Source organism: Nyctereutes procyonoides, unplaced genomic scaffold, assembly GCF_905146905.1.
Source record: "Nyctereutes procyonoides isolate TBG_1078 unplaced genomic scaffold, NYPRO_anot_genome, whole genome shotgun sequence".
Lineage (NCBI taxonomy): Eukaryota > Metazoa > Chordata > Mammalia > Carnivora > Canidae > Nyctereutes > Nyctereutes procyonoides.
Genome location: NW_026575160.1, coordinates 15971063 through 15987831, shown reverse-complemented (window position 1 = coordinate 15987831; position 16769 = coordinate 15971063).

The following is a 16769-nucleotide window of genomic DNA, read 5'->3' as shown; positions in this document are numbered from 1 at the left end:
CATCCCTGAGGTCTCACGAAAGGATGTCAAGCTCTATTCCTGTAGTCTGATGATACTATTTACCTTCACAGAGCTTTGCAGTCTTTAGTTAGGGAAAGTAAAGCATGGCCTTGTGAAGTAGATTGCTTTTATTACCTCAAACTGACTGGAGATAATATGAAGGAAAGGGACAAAGGAGCACTTGTTGTGAAGGTACTACCCCACCGCCATCCTGTGCTGTACAAAAGTAGAATGAAACAGAGACTCGCTTTTTTTCCACTGGGTTCAGAGACCAGAAGAAGGATACAAGGCCAACAAATATGCTCACTGAATAAAGACAGGATGACTGGGGAAGTTCAGCTTGTTGGTACGAGATGAACCATAAATGAGAGTCCTATTATTTTGAAGAACAAATGGAAAGCTCCAGGTTCAGAACTAAAATCTGAAAGTTGATCAATAATTTAGATTGTTAAAGCCCCAACAAATGGAGAAAACTCAGCAGGCATGATCCCTCACTATCATTTTTCTTAGCTTCAGAGACCTAAAGGCTGGCTGGCTGTTCCTTGCAAAAATGTTTATAATATCAGTAAATTAGGAAAAGGTTGCTGAAATAAGATGCTAACCCCTCTTCAGTAGGCTCACACACCTGTTTGTAGGCCTTCCAAAGCATTTCTCCAAATGAGACAATAAGGATATCAATTCATATATTTCATTCATTCATACATTCACTCATGGGTATTAATTCTAGCTTATGCCTATTTGTCAGTGGAAAAGGGAATACTGGTGCTGCAAACATCTTAGGCCTGTTTGAAAAGTAGGAGTTTTAAAAGATATGTCTACTCTTTCTTCAAATATTAAAAGGCTTATGGCGGGGAAAGAATTTTTGTTAATACTTTGGTCTGTTGAGGATTATTAGCAATTACCATTTTGTTAGCATGAAAGCTAATTTAGCATCTAAAGCCTTCCCACCTTCCCTCTCCATATGTATTTCCTATTCTCCCCTTCACGCCTGCGACCCCTTCTCACGGTGCCCAGTACAACCAAGGGCTGTCAACACTGGCCTTTTCCCATGTCCTCCCTGCTGAGCATCTTATGCTGTGAGGAGGTAAGTAGAATGCACCTTCCTGGAGAATCTTCCCTGATCCCCAAGCCAGAAACCAGCTTTCCTTTTATTGAATCCCTCTAGTCTTTCCGTGATACCTCTCAATTGGCAGACGCTCTGGTTTGTTTTGATGGTAATCTTGGAACATGTATTTTATCTCCTTTCTCTATTAGAAGCTTCCCAGGAGCAGGATCCCTGTCTGGCCAGCCTTTGTATTCTCTACCAGGCTCTACCCACAGTAGGTAGTCAGGAGATATTTGTGGAGTGAGTAAACCAAGGAACTAATAAATCCATAAATGGGTCTCGTGTTCTCCAGGGACTTTTCACATCAGTAGCTCTGACCACCAAGCAACAGGATGAGTAACACATCTGGAGCGCAAAAAGAAGTTAAGGGGCGTGTAATGACACTATTTTGCTATGAACAAGAAAAACTGAAATGGTGAAAATAGAGGCATACAATTTTGATGGAGCGACTGTTTGTAATCCCCACCCCCAACCACCAGCTGTTACAACTGATATAATTTCTTGTTTACAGAGTAGCTCTTATGTTGCTGTAATTTGTTTATTTTTGCTCTACTGTTCCTTTGAAGTTTGAAAGCAGACAAGAAAACACCACAGGGTGAAGTGACTGTCGTGGTTGGAGCTGGGCTCCCATGTTTCAGGCACTCTGGGGTGTTTCTTTGTGAAGGTCACTCCTTCCCTCTGTGCTAAGCACAGAATGAAATATTCCTTACTTTCAAGATTAATCCAGTGGCCGGCATTCAAGGAAGAATAGTGGGGCTATTTGTCAACTAGCTTTAAATATTTTATGGCAAACACTCTACTGTACCCTAGAAATTGGTCTTTTTGCCATCAATTTCTCAACATCTCAATATCGATAGACTCCCTGTTGTAGTGAGAAACATTCCCCTTTGTAGTTTAAGCTGTGTTTCTAATACAAAGATCCCTAGTTCTGTTAAAGAGAAAAACATTGGCTCTTGGGGAGTAACATGAGGCATAACTAGAGGCAGAAGCTGAGAAAGCCTTCATTTCCTCAGAAGATTTGTGCAGGCAGCCCAGGGGGGGCTTCCCCAGCAGCCAGCTCCCGCGCTGCAGGTAGCAGCCTAGCCTCTGAACAAAAGGAGTCCACACCTGGGGTGCAGACAAAGGGAGACTGCCTCAGCTACCCAATTCCCAATTCACATCGCTTGCTGCTTGGGGACCCCTAGTGGCGACAGATATGCCACAGGCACAGGTGTTCTGACTCTCCTCACTGAAGTGCAGAGGGGCCTGGGGTATCACCCCCGAGTTTCCTATTTAACCACTTAACTTGGGGAGGAGGGAGGATCAGACACAAACACAGGCACACACGTGTAAACACACAGACTTACATTTGTGTCACACCATCAGCTACAACTCTTGGACTTGAAAGATGGAGAAAGAAAGAAGTGAGCTTTTCTTTCTCTCCGAAGGAAAAAATATCAGTTTAGAAACTCACGAGAGAATGCAGAAACTCATGAAGTATGTTTTCTTCTGCATGCTGCATCTTCTGGCTTGTTCTCTGACATTTTAGATCACAAAAATATTTTCTGCCTTCAATGTCCTAAGAGAAATCTAGGATAAACTAAAGTGAAGAGTGCTCTAAGTCTCCTGTGGGCAGAAGCGTGCAGTGAGTTTGTTTCTCATTATCATCTAGGGGATACCTATGGATTGATGCTCTTGTCCTATCAACAACTGCTTTCATAAAAGTATTCGATGCATTTATTCTCTGCTAACTATTCTTGAATTTGTGCATTCAGTAATTCATTCAGTAATGTTTACTGAGCACTCACTATGTGTCAGAGAGTATAGTGGGTCCTAGGAAGAGAGATACAGGATTGTTACATCCTTGCCCTGGGGTATTCTATAGTACGATCCCCTCCACCTCTGGACATTTACATTTTTTGCTGGGACAAGGTTTCAAGTTATGGAAATGAACTCTAATGGGGACATACAGGTATTATCCATTCTGGTATCAGCTTTCTTTTCAGCATATTTTAAAAAATAAAACCTCCAAGACTCAAAGTCTATTTCTAGATAACTGGTATTTTTTTCATCCACGATTTTAGCTTGTCAGCTCAGGAAACCAAGCAGATACTCTGAACGTTCTGTGCCTTCACCCTCCAGAAAAAGTTCTGAATCAATATTTTCATTTCTTTCCCTGTGGCAGTTATAGATTCAATAACAAAACAGAAAAATCTTTTTAATTTTTTTTTAAGGAGGGAAGGTAAGTGGGCATTGGAGGAAAGCTAAGAGACAAAATAGCTGGGTCAGTCTTCTGGCATAGGAAACATATTTTAGCATTTTGCAAATATTCCGGATTGGTTTGTAAAACTATGCATGAAGAAATGATTTCGGAAAAGTTTAATGTGTATCTATGGAGTCAGACGGATCCCATTCCATCCCAGTTCCTTATTTATTAGCTCTGTGTCCTTGAGCGAGTTACTTTATCTTCGTTTTCTGATCATTAAAATGAGGTAATAACACCTAATTCACAGAATTTGTGAAAAAGTAGATGTAGTATCGTGTCTGCCACATAGAAGCCCGGTTAGGAGTTCTGGGTGTCTGGGCCTAAGAGCAAAGCATGGTGTGCTCACACAGCCTTTCCCAGAGCCGGCTGGGAGAATAATGGTCTGATGCAAAAGTCATTTTCACCTCCACCTACCCCTGCTTGTTAGATCACTCGAATGAGAGGACATTATGACATAGGAGAGAGGCCTGGGCTTTGGAGATAAATCCAGTTCAAATCCTGAGTCTGCTCCATACCACCCAGTAACCTTGGATAAGGAGCTTCGTTTTTGCTCTTTCTTAGTGTACTTATCTGTTCAAATGTGGATAAAAATGCCTCATCTTTATATAAAAGACAATGTATGAGTGTCCTAAATAATATTAATATACAAGTACTTTATAACTGTTCCTGGGGAATGAGTGCGTGTTGCTAGGGCAGAGTGTTTCAGAATCTCCAGGGAGTAGTATGTGGAATATAAGAAAAGAAAGTACACTCAGGTTCTCTCTCTCTCTCTCTCTCTCTCTCTTTCTCTCTCTCTCTCTCTCTCACACACACACACACACACACACACCCCACACAAGATGATAATGCCTCACATGGAGACGTTTCCTCACCAGCTTCCCTGGATAAGAATCCTCATAGAATGTTAAAGTATGGTACAGTGACAGTGGGTAGACAGGTTACTTAATCTCTCTGCCAAATATCTATAAGCTAAAGGGAAGAAAACCAACATCTGATGACTTGCTATTACCACCATTACTTTTTTTAAAAAAAAGATTTTATTTATTCATTTGAGAGAGAGCGAGCGAGCATAAGTGGGGAAAGGTGCAGAGGGAGAGGGAAAAGCAGACTCCTAGCTGAGCTCAGAGCCTGACGTGGGGCTCAATCTCAGGACCTCAAGGTCATGACCTGAGCTGAAGTCAGACGCTTAACCTACTGAGGCATCCAGGCGTCCCTTGCCATTAGTATTATTACCCCTCTAAGTACTGCTACCTGCCACATAATAACCATTTGCAGTGTGCCAGGACCACGCTCAGCACTCTGTATACCTTCTCATATATTCACAACCAGCCTGAAGGGAAAATCATGATCTTCATGTTCCTTTTGGGGAAACTGAGGCCAAAAGCCATCCTTTACATCTTAATCAACGTGCACGACAACCTTGGTAGTAGGTACTATCATCCCCACTTTACCAAAATGAGAGAGGGTAAATAATTGATCAAGGTTAGAGGCATTAATTCAAACCCAGCTTTGGCTGATTTTTTTCAGAGCATGCTCAAAAAAACATTACCTTTAGAAGTTTCTTTTTGCTTTTTTGGTGAGTGTTTTCCTGTGTGAGCCTTTACTTAGGAGAGAAATGAAATCTTTAAAATACATCTTCCTTGCTTCATGTTTTTCATGGAAGGATACTGTCATTCCTTGCCTAAAGCACAAATAGTTGGGCAGGCCAGACTCTGGAGACTTTGCAGGACTTATGTTCTGACACATAAGTCCTAACATATAACATAACAGCATAGTGTTAGGGAGAATAAGAAGGTGTTTGCCCAAGTGAGGGGATTTCAGGGAACCAAGAATGCTCTCTGATCAAAAACTCCATCATATTCAGCTTCCAGATATTGGAAGTTCCAAAATTAGAACTTTCACTGCTTTGACTTAAACAGCACTGTGAACAAATGCTATAATCAATCATTTTGGGGGGAACTAAGACATTAAACCAAATAACTATTTTCACCTGAGTAAGTTTCCTTATCCCAAAAGCTGATTATATTTTTTTTTTATTTTTCTTTGATTTTTCTTTTTTTTCCCAAAAGCTGATTTTAATACTAAGGGGAAAACCAACACATAGGACAGGGGTATGCAAGCTTTAATACTTTTATAGATTGCCCGGGGGGGGGGGTCTTGTTAAAATAAAGATTCAGATTCAGCAGATGTGGGGCAGACCTGGAATCTGAATTTCTAACAAGTTCCCAGGTGATGCCAAATGGTTCATCAGCACACTTTGAGTAACGAGGGTCCTAGAACAATGGTTCACAACTCTGACTGCATATCAGAACCACCCAGAAGGCCTTTAGAAATCCCAATGCCCAGATTGCACCCCAAAACAAACAAATCAAAATCCCAGTGGGTGGGAACCAAGCATCAGTATTTAAACAAACAAACAAACAAACAAACCTCCAAGTGATTCTAACATACTGCTAAAGTTTGGAACCACTGACAGGAAAGATGGAATGTAGAGAAAAGATAATAATATCAAAGAGGTCAACAGGGAATGGCAGGAGCTAACATTGCTCTGTGATTTTGCCAGGACTGTCTCTGCTCATAAAAGGAGAGATCAAGAATCAAGTTCTTGTCAAGATTTTTTTAAAACGATTTTATTTATTTACTCATGAGAGACACACAGAGAGAGGCAGAGACATGGGCAGAAGAGAAGCAGGCTCCCTGCAAGGAGCCCAGTGTGGGACTTGATCCCAGACCCAGGATCATGCCCTGAGCTTAAGGCAGATGCTCATCCGTTGGGCCACCTAGGCGTCCCTCACACAAAAATTTCTTAATCAGGGTCCAGGATCCCTGGGTGGCTCAGCGGTTTAGTGCCTGCCTTCAGCCCAGGGTGTGATCCTGGAGTCCCGGGATCGAGTCCCACATCAGGTTCCCTGTATGGGGCCTGCTTCTCCCTCTGCTTGTGTCGTGCCTCTTTCCCTTTCTCTCTCTGTGTGTCTCATGAGTAAATAAATAAAGTCTTTAAAAAAGAATTTCTTAATCAACATGGGACAATTCATCTTCAAATTTTGTCCACATTATAATTTTTAAAATATATTTCTCAATGAATAAGCATTCACTTACTTCAGAGCCACTCCCACTAGGAGCAGCTAGCTGTCAGTGAGGCAGATGTTTGCCGGCAAATCCACTCTATCATTTCTCAATCAGAAAGAAGATTAGAAATGGGATTTTCAGCTCAGATGGGGTTGAAGGGTGATATTTATGCCAGAGAAATACTTCACACCACAGCTAAAAAAAATTGCTTTAGGGAAAAAAAAGACCCTCAACTTCTTATGTGTTATGAATATATGAAAATGAAGCTCTCAGCTTGGACAGGAGGCGGTGGTATCAAAGGTGAATTCACCTGCCTTCCACTTCCAGTGGTGTTTGCTGCAGAGAGACAAAGTATTTTAGCTGACTCCTTATAGCCAAAAAAATGTATCCCCATCCACATATACTCCCATTCCTCGGGGTTGAAACTAAAAAGGTGGCAAGTCAAATAAACCAAAATGTTTAGAGCAGTTAATTCAGGTATAATGATTAATTTTTATGTGTCATCTTGATTGGGTTTTAGGGTGCCCAGGTATTTGATCAAAAATTATTCTGGGTGTTTCTGTGAGGGAGTTTTTGGATGAGGTTAACATTTAAATGAGTAGACTGAGTAAAGCAGATTGCCTTCCCTAATGTGGGTGGGCCCCATCCAGTCAGTTGAAGATGACTAGAACTAAAAGGCTGACCTTACCTTGAGTAAGAAAGAATTTTTTTTAACAGCCTTCAGACTACACATCCACTCTTATGTTGATTTTGAACTTGAACTGAAACACTGGCTTTCTTGAGACTCAAATCTATTGGGCTTTGGACTGTAAATAAACCATCAGCTCTCTAAGTCTCTATCTTGCTGACTCACACGGCAGATCTGGGACTTACCAGACTCTACATGCATGCGCCTTCATATACAGAGGAATTGGCATGAGCCAATATATATTTCCATGAGCATTCATGTATATATAGACATGTATGTATGTATGTATCTATCTATCTATATACCCTATTGGTTCTATTTCTCTGAAGAATCCTAATAATTCATAAGGGTGATTTTTTTCGCCTTTTGCATCCCTCCAGATTTTCCAATTTTTCTACAGTGAGCATATATAATCATTGATTTTTTAAAATTATGCATTATTAAACAAGCAACAGGAAAGCGCATGTCTTCTTACATCACAAGTGTCTCTACTTCCCATCAATGTTGCTTTTCAAACTTCAGAACCTATAAACATTACCTGGAGATCTGTTAAGACTGGGTGCCACCCTCAGAGATTCTGATTCATGAGGTCCGAGGGTGGGAGCTAAGTGTCTACCTCTCTCTCAAGCTCCTGGGTGATGCTACTCTGAGAATCCTTTGAGTGGTAAGGTCCATGATCATTGTAAGAGAGATTACAGCCCCTTTCTACGGAACTGTCTTTTCATCTCTTCCTGTGTTTATACCTCCAATTCAGCCCTTTAAAAAATTCTGCTGCGTTTTGCAGTTGTCTTTCCACCTGGCTTTCTCATGAGATGAGAAGATTCTGGAGGGCATCAAGGGTGTTTTGCCATTTTTACATTTCCCTTCCCTAACCCAACAATCTTTCCTGTAAACGAATTTCAAAAAAGTTTGTAAAATTCAATTGAGTGTTTATCTTTGTTCTGGTTTCCCAAGCCATCTGATGGTGGCAGGCTGTCCTGATTTTCTGCACAAAAGGGCAGAAGCAGAGTTAACATGATAGGATGCTTTCTGATACTGTCTTCTGCCCTGTCCAAGGAATTTAATTTTCTATAAGCCTAGCTCCAATTCTCTTTGGGACAGTTATATCGAGAAGCGTAATGCTTCCTACCCTCCTGTGACATTAAGGCCTTTCCTATTGGAAGTTAATGATCTTGGGGGAAACCGAGTTTACTCAATTTGTGTTTCCTGACACGTGAGAACATGCAGTTGTGTAGACAAAATGTTTCAATGTTAAAATGATTTTTTCAGTTTTGATCCAAATGTGTGATATTGGATAAAAATATCCTAGAGTTATACATGGGTAATATTGACGGAACTTGACAAGTAGTTGAATATGATGATCTGGCAAGACTTTGGGAAAAGACTGAGCAATATTACAACTTTCTACATTTTCATTCTGATTTGAGTCTTCATGTCCCCATTCCGTTACAACTATATGTGTGATACCCTAATGACTAGCTTTCGTCTCTTAATGCTGTTTGCGATCTTATTTTATTATTGTTAGAACACTATCAGGTTTATACAGTTCTTTTAAGGCATTCAGAGTAGAAATCTTTTTCCGCTGCTAACCTTCTTCTGCCCTCCTACTTTTCAAACTGTATCATTACCTTCTCTTTTTCAGAGCTCCCTGTCATAGTCTCATAATAGAAGTTCAGCTTGTTTGCATATGCATTTGCATGTCTTCATTAAGAGGAAGACAGCAAAATGATTAATGAGTGCTATTTCTCATTTCACAGAAGGAATATGTCTATATTTTTTATTCAGAGTACTGAAAAAAATAGTCCTAAGGTAGCTTAATATCAAAATCACTTACTGCATATATGTTATTTAAAATGTTTTTCTTATAAAATACATACTCATGCTAACTGTGGGCATGTTAGAGGTGAAAGAGAGATAAGTAAAAATAAAAACGTCCATATTCCCACCAGCATGCATAAATACATTAATGCTGTTGTCATATTTTTCTCCCTGGAGCGATTAGCAGTTTTTTAGTTTGTTTTCTGCATTTTATATTATGTAGGAATATGAACATACATGTAGAAAAAAACCTTGTTAGAACCTATATCAAAAGTGCCTATCTTTGTGTGTTGAAAAAATTATAACTACTTTAGTTTTTCTATATTGTGTAAATTTTTAAATGATTATATTTTACTTTTATAATTGGAGACCATGAGAAATCTACCTTCATTTTGGAATGAAGTCATTAAAATTTCTCCATGTTGTTATATATATATATATATATATATATAAAGATTTTATTTATTTATTCATGAGAGACACAGAGAGAGAGAAAGGCAGAGACACAGGCAGAGGGAGAAGCAGGCTCCATGCAGGGAGCCCAATGAGGGACTTGATCCCGGGTGTCCAGGATCACACCCTGGGCTAAAGGCAGTGCTAAACCGCTGAGCCACCCAGGCTGCCCATCATTACATATTCTTAATGTGATGTTGAATGGCTATCTGAAATCCCATTGTATATAATTTAATTTATTATTCCTCTATTGATTGAAATTTAAACTGTTGGACAGATTTTGCTTTTTGTGATTCATACTGGGATAAAAATTCTTGCACATAAATCCGTGGGTGACTTTATGCTTATTTTCTTAGGCTTGATTGCTATAACTTGAACATGTCAATGGTAGGGCCACCAGCTGAATACAGCTAGAGAGCAACAGACACAGTGCATCCTATACAAATGGTGCAAATTCAAAACACAATGTGAGTGGTATCCGCTGCAGTAGAGTAATGACTGGATTTGGTCAAAGACTATGAAAATGTTTAAAGGCCTTGATAAAAATTGCCAAATTGCCTTCTGAAAAAATTGTCCCGATTTATACTCATTCCCAGGACTCACCCCATCCATATCAAAATTGAGAATTAGAAATATTTTTAAATTCAAATTTGTGAGGAAAAAATGGCTTCATATTGCTGTTTTCATTTGTATCTATTTGATTGATAGTGATATTTAAATTTTTGCTTATGCCTATTAATCATTTATATTTCTTCTTTTGCAAGTTGCCTATTCACATCTTTTGCCAGAATAATCATAAGTACTGAGTCCCAGTGACAGCACCAAGAGTTGTAGGTGTGTGATCTTATTTATTCTTCCCAATTATACTGCAGAGGTCAGTTTTAGTACCTCTGTAATATAAATTAGAACTCTAAGAGGTGAATGGCAGTTGTGGATCTTGCCAAGATCTCACAGCAATTGATAGGACTTGGATTTGAACTACCTCTAGAGCCTGAGTTCTTTATCACTGGATTTTGGTGCTCCTTCATTAGTATGTCAGTGTTCTCTATGACTGGTTTGTCATAACTCTTCGTATAGTAATTATAATGAACTTTGGTCAAATTTGTGGCAAAGGTATTTTTCTTGGCTCATTATTTGCCTTAACGTGATGTACTATAGATTTAAGTCTCCATATTAACTTACTGACTTGTATATTAGACTTCTGTCATATTTTTTAAATGTTTAAAATTTGAATCATGGTATTAATTAAAATGCTTGGTGTGAAATGATATTTTCCTTTCTAAAAAATAAACTATTGGAGTAAAGACTGACTTTGGAATATTAAGAATGAAACATATGTAACCATGATATGTGATTATGTGGAAATTAAACAAACTACTTAATGAAGGGACATTTTAATCCTCAATGGTGTTTCCACTGTCTTCAGGGAAAAACAATAAACTGAAAATGTAAGACAAATAAATAACAGAAGATTGTTCAAATGTTTAACAATGTAAAATTATTTTAATATTTTCAAAATAAGATGGTGATTAGATAAAGTTTGTAATTTTTGTAATTCCTGAATTAATTGGCTGGAAATAGTAAATAAATCTTCATGTGCACTAACTCTACTTAAACATCTTATAAAGTAGAAAAAAATAATATAAAAAAATAATATAAACTCAATGAGGAGCCTGCTTCCCCCCCTCCCTCAGCCCCTCCTCTGGCTTGTGTGCTTTCTCTCTCTCAAGTAAATAAATAAAATATATATTTTTTAAAAGCCGCTTAACCAACAGAGCCACCCAGGCACCCCAATGGTATGAATAACTTTAAACAACCTGAAGATTAGAAAGGAATAAGTTTCACAGTGAGTGCATTTCTTACTGTCTCTGTGCTTGAAGACAATGTTTGCTAGCTAAAAAAAAATTTACCTCAAGGAGATAATTTTTTATATTTATCTCTTCTTTCCATGAATTTTTATTTCTTGGTGGTTTCTTCTGCACTAATTGAATTTTTCTCATTCCATTTTTCTTTCTATTCATTTGGAAGTTATAAACTATTGCTATCTGTTTAAAAAATGCCATAGACATTTTTAGATACACATTTGAGTTAACAAAGCCTAATATTAATCTACATCCTTACCATACAGACCATCAATAGTAGGGCACGAATCTGCTTTAACTCTAGTTACCTGGCTCCCTAGGTTTTGCTCTTCTAGTATTTTAGCTCAATCTCGTTTTTTCAACACAGGAAGTTAGACATTGTTATTGCTGTTTTGCATTGATGCTGTTTAGATTTAAACAGAAGTTTCTGATTTTCTTTGCTCACAATTCTTTGTTGTCCTTTGGACTTTCTTTCTGTATTCCTTCTTCCTAAACCATATGCTTTGGGTGGCTCAGCGGTTTAGCGCCTGCCTTTGGCCCAGGTGCAATCCTGGAGTCCTGGGATCAAGTCCCACGTCGGGCTCCCATCATGGAGCCTGCTTCTCCCTGTGTCTCTGCCTCTCTCTCTCTCTCTCTCTCTCTCTCGTTGTGTGTCCATCATAAATAAATAAATAAATAAATAAATAAATAAATAAATAAATCTTTAAAAAAAGAATTTCTTAGTTGTAATTCCTTTCAATTTTTGTCTATAAATGTCTTAATTTGGTCTTTTCTTTCAAATAAAAATGTAGGTTTGTATAGAATACAAGCTGAAGGTTAATTTCTTTCAGCACTTTGAAAATAGTTCATTGTGTTCTGACAAACACAATGTTTTCTGGCCAAAAAAGAAGTCTACTATTAATCTAATTATTATTTATTTTTGGCTATATTCTCTTTTTTGTTGCTTTTAAAAGTTTTTTTCCCCTGTCTGTTTGGTGGTTGTGATGTTTTCCTACAGTATGTCTAGGTGTGACATTATTCCATTAAGGATTCACTGACATGAATCTGAGGAGCCATGTCTTTTTTCATTTCTGGAAAATAGCTGTTAACTTTTTGAATATTACCTATTCAAAACCTTCAGCGATTTAGACATATGTTAAACCTTCCCATTCAATGCTTCTTAACCTGCCTTTCATATTTTTCATTTATTTGTTTCCCTGTGCTCTATTGTAGGTGATTTATCTTCCCTTTCATTAATTTTCTCTTCTGCTGGTTATCCATCAAGTAAATATCAATTTATCTAATCTGCTGTTTATCAACTTGGTTGAATATATAATTTCAATTCTTTAATATTTCATTTTTTAGGATTTCATCTCATGATTTTTCAAGTTTCTTGGGCTGTTTTTCAGTGTCTTGGTCCTTTAACTTTTGATTCTCTCCCACATTCTTTTAATCATCTTAATGATCTTTCTGCCCCTTCTAAATCCCCCCTTCCCCATAATCCACCCTGCTCTGTGCCCTGAGAGCTTGAGAGCTGGACTACACAGACGGGGTCCCTTGTCCAGAGAGGTTCCTGCTTCTCCCCCAAAGCCTGGCAGATCTCTGCTTGCTACTGTGCAGCAGTCAGACCCAAAAGAATTTCATTGCGTCTCCCAGAAGGCAGATGGCTTCTGCTTCTGACCTTTCCCCAGGAATAGTAAGTCTTTGAATGCTGATATGGGGAAAAGGGTGTGTCCTTCCAGAGGCATGTGGTTTTGCTTGTTTCCTCCTCAGCAACACTGAAGACCAGAGGTTTGCTGTTGCTTCCCCAATAGCTTAGCACTTCCACCTCCTAGGGGAGGAGCAGGAAGGCACATCAGTAGCAACTTCTTCCTGCATTCTGTGCCACCCAGAGGGGGTCTTCTCCAGCCTCCGGGCCAATCCCAATTTTTCTCAAGAACTTGGAACTTGGTAGGGGGTACAACTCCCATTGTGTCTGGGCACCCGATTATTCTAAACTGATACTCAACCTTTAGCAATTCATTTTTTTAAAAATATCTCCTCCCTACTCCATGGTAGCTGTCTCTCCCTCCCATGCACTGTCAAAGGCAAAACAATTCACGCACCCTGACTCTCCTCTAAGTGGCGGTAGGGTTGTTTTTTGTTTTTGTTTTTGTTTTTTATCTATTGAAATTCAGTTTCCTGACTGCCTTATGGCCTCAGCCTTCTGATGAGTTCAGGAAAGTTAGGATTTTGTACACTGTTCTATATTTTCTTATGAAGATGGGAGTTCCATTCTCCTGCAGCTTTCTGTATCCTAAGCAAGAACGTTATTATGAGCAGCACCACCTCTCACTTTGCAGACACTGGTTTGTGGGATAAGTTACATGGCCATGGAAGATAAGGCCAGAGCTCAAAGCCACAAGCACCTGGCAGATGCCTTCAGGGGAATGCCAGCTGCAGGGCTCAGTGCCTCTCTGGGTTCCTGTTGTCTTATTTTGCTGGCCTGGGAGGATTTCCCTTATTTTCCTATAAGCTCAAAGATGCATTTAAAAAGGTGTTTTTGTTGTTGTTGTTGTTGTTTGTTGTTAAAGAAGCTATGATTAAAAAAAGAAAAAGAAAAAAAGAAGCTATGTTATCCAGTATTTTTTAGGTGATTTGTAACAGAACGGCTCTTCCAGACAGCTAGTGAGTCATTAGCCAGAAACAAAAGTCGAAAAAAAAAAGTTTTATAATGCTAAAATTGTAATAATTTACTTTTTTACTTACTAACATTAATGATTCTTGAAATTGTTGATGAGACGGCTGCAGAAGTAAAAAAGCAATGGTTAATGTGAAATTAATATTTTAAAAATGAAATCCATTAATGTAAAAGACTGACTTTACTAACCTTTTCTTAAATACTCTTAAATACTCTAGAAGTTCAATTTATCTGGAGGGTGTTAACATGAATAATTTAAAATTCATTTTCCAACTGCAAGAGAAATAAAATTGATTTTGAGAGTTTTTCTGAATCCAAAAGCTTAGTTTTTTCTAACAAAATTCTTTTGACAAATGATGAATGGATGGTTACATGATGATAGATATACAGATTAATAAATAGATGGTTGTTATAGTATACTAATGCAAACTTTAGACACTGATCTTATCATAACCAAAGGTGAGTCTGAGTTTAGAGGTCAGAGCATTGCTGGGCCAGAAAGTTGGTCAATTAGATGTAACCAATCAAATAACAGAAATCAGCCAAGTGCCTACACACCTATGCTACTAAGACTACAGGGAGACTGCATCCTGGAGAAAAGCTGATGCCAAGTTTTAATGGTTTAAACTAAGATGTTTCATTAAAGGACAGAATCATTGCAGGAAATCCTCCTCCCCCCCCCCCCAAAAAAAAAGTCCTATGTACTTCTGAGTTCCATTTAGGCGGCAATGTTATCCAAGTATGTTAACATGATTTGGCTGACTGGTTGACTAGATGGTTGTCTCCTTCCTCATTCATCATCCATGGGTTTTCTCTTGTGCACACCGAGTACTCAGTTGAGGAGGACAACCTTTCAAATGGAACTGATTGTTCTTTATAGTCAAGGATACAGGAATTGGGGGCTTCCCACTAAATCAGCTAAGTTCCAATTGTAGGAACTATATTCGAGGGCATACTTGAAAAGCTTCAGTTACAATACTTCCTTCCTTAAAAATAAGGATTTGATAATTTATTTTTGGCATTTTCCTACCCTCTCTGACAGGCTAAATAATGGCCTCCCAAAAATGTCCTCATCCTAACTCCTAAAACGCGTGAATATGTTAGTCTACATGGCATAAGAGACTTTGTGGTTATGATTAAAGTTATAGATCTTGAGATGGGAAGATTATCCTAGAATATCTGAGTGTGTCCAACCTAATCAAAAGAATACTTAAAAGAAAGAACCTTCCCCAGCTGTAGTGAGAGAAATCCAGTGGAAGAAGAAGCAGGAGAGATTCAAAACAGGAAAGGGATTTGACCCACTGGTGCAGACTCTGAAGATGAAAGAGGCCATGAGAAAGCAAATGCAGAGGCTGAGAGTGACCATGACCAATAGCCAACAGGGAAATGAGGACTTCGATCTATCACCACGTGGAACTGAATCTTGTCAACATCTTCATGAGGAAGGAAACAGAGTCTTCCCTGGATCCTTGAGAAAGAATGCATCCCTGTAGACAACATTGATTTCGGGCTGGTAAGACCCAGATCAGACTTATTTGTAGAATTATGAACTAATAGATTTGTGTTGCTTGAAGACATCAGATTTATGGTATGTTGTTATACTGGTACAAACTAACATAGCTTTCTGTTTTCATGTCTCTGCCCACTCTAATTGCCCAGTACTGACTCCACCCAGGTCTCCTGGTGGAACATGGGTTCTTGTGTTGGTCTAGAAAGCCCTACCACAGAGGTGAACACAAATCTAAGCAGGGCCCATTCAAGTCCCTTATAAGTTCTATTTGGGATTAACAGAAGTTAAGAAAAAGAGTGTGTTTCTCCACTTGAGAAGATAAACCAAAAGACAGGACATGAAAACCTGGAGATCCTCTGTGTAGGAGAAAACCTGCTTGAGAATAAGAAAATCTCAGAAGAAAAAGGAAAAAAAGTAGAGATTCTAAAGGCATAGCTCAAGCACCCAGAACCAGATGTATCTGAAACAAATAACTTCTAGACTTTTTAATTATCTAACTTAAAAAACTAAAACAAAGACAACCCTTTAAGTTCCATTTCATTCTCTGCCACTACAAGAGGCTTGGCTGAGAAAATATCAGTGTTCAGGATCATAAGGGACATGTGCTGATCATGATGGCCTCAGGCTCAATACCTGGAACATAATAGACCTCAAATACCAGTTTTATTTATCTTGTGGTCCTTCCCAAGGAAAACTTCATGCTCTAGGTGAATCGTCCTCTCTCCTCTCTCCAATCTCAAACTCTGAGGACCCAAAAAGGAAACATGTTTCCGTGGAAAATCTTACACAGTAGGATGATAATGTTGATTAATGTGCTCATGAATTATCTTTTTCATTAAAAATATTAGGGATTGAAACTTGAAAGATATGCTAGTTCCTAAGAGTATGTAGTGAATTTCAGGTACGGTAATACAAATATGGAGAAAACATTTTGGACTGTCCATTTATAAGTATCCCTTAAATTTTATTTAAGAGAATTATCATTCCATTCATTCAAAAGATAGGGTGCTGCTCATATATTTGTACTTAAAAAAAAAACCAAATCTTATAACTCTGACTGGAAAAGGAGTAACACCAGTTTGTTATTCTGCACTGTTGGTAGATACTATTTGTTTTCCTGTCACACTATTTGTCATACTACATACACTGGAGACAATAGCCATGTGAGAGATGGGACCATATTTATATTTTCCAAATCAAAGAATGGCTATCTTTAAAATAGCAATGTTGGCATTTGAACCTGCTATTGGCCTAGTCCTTTTTAGTGTGTGTTTACATGGAAAAATGAAATAGTGTTATTTGGAGACATACTGGCCATTTTCTTAATTATAACTCACGCCTGGATTTGGCTGCAACAAAT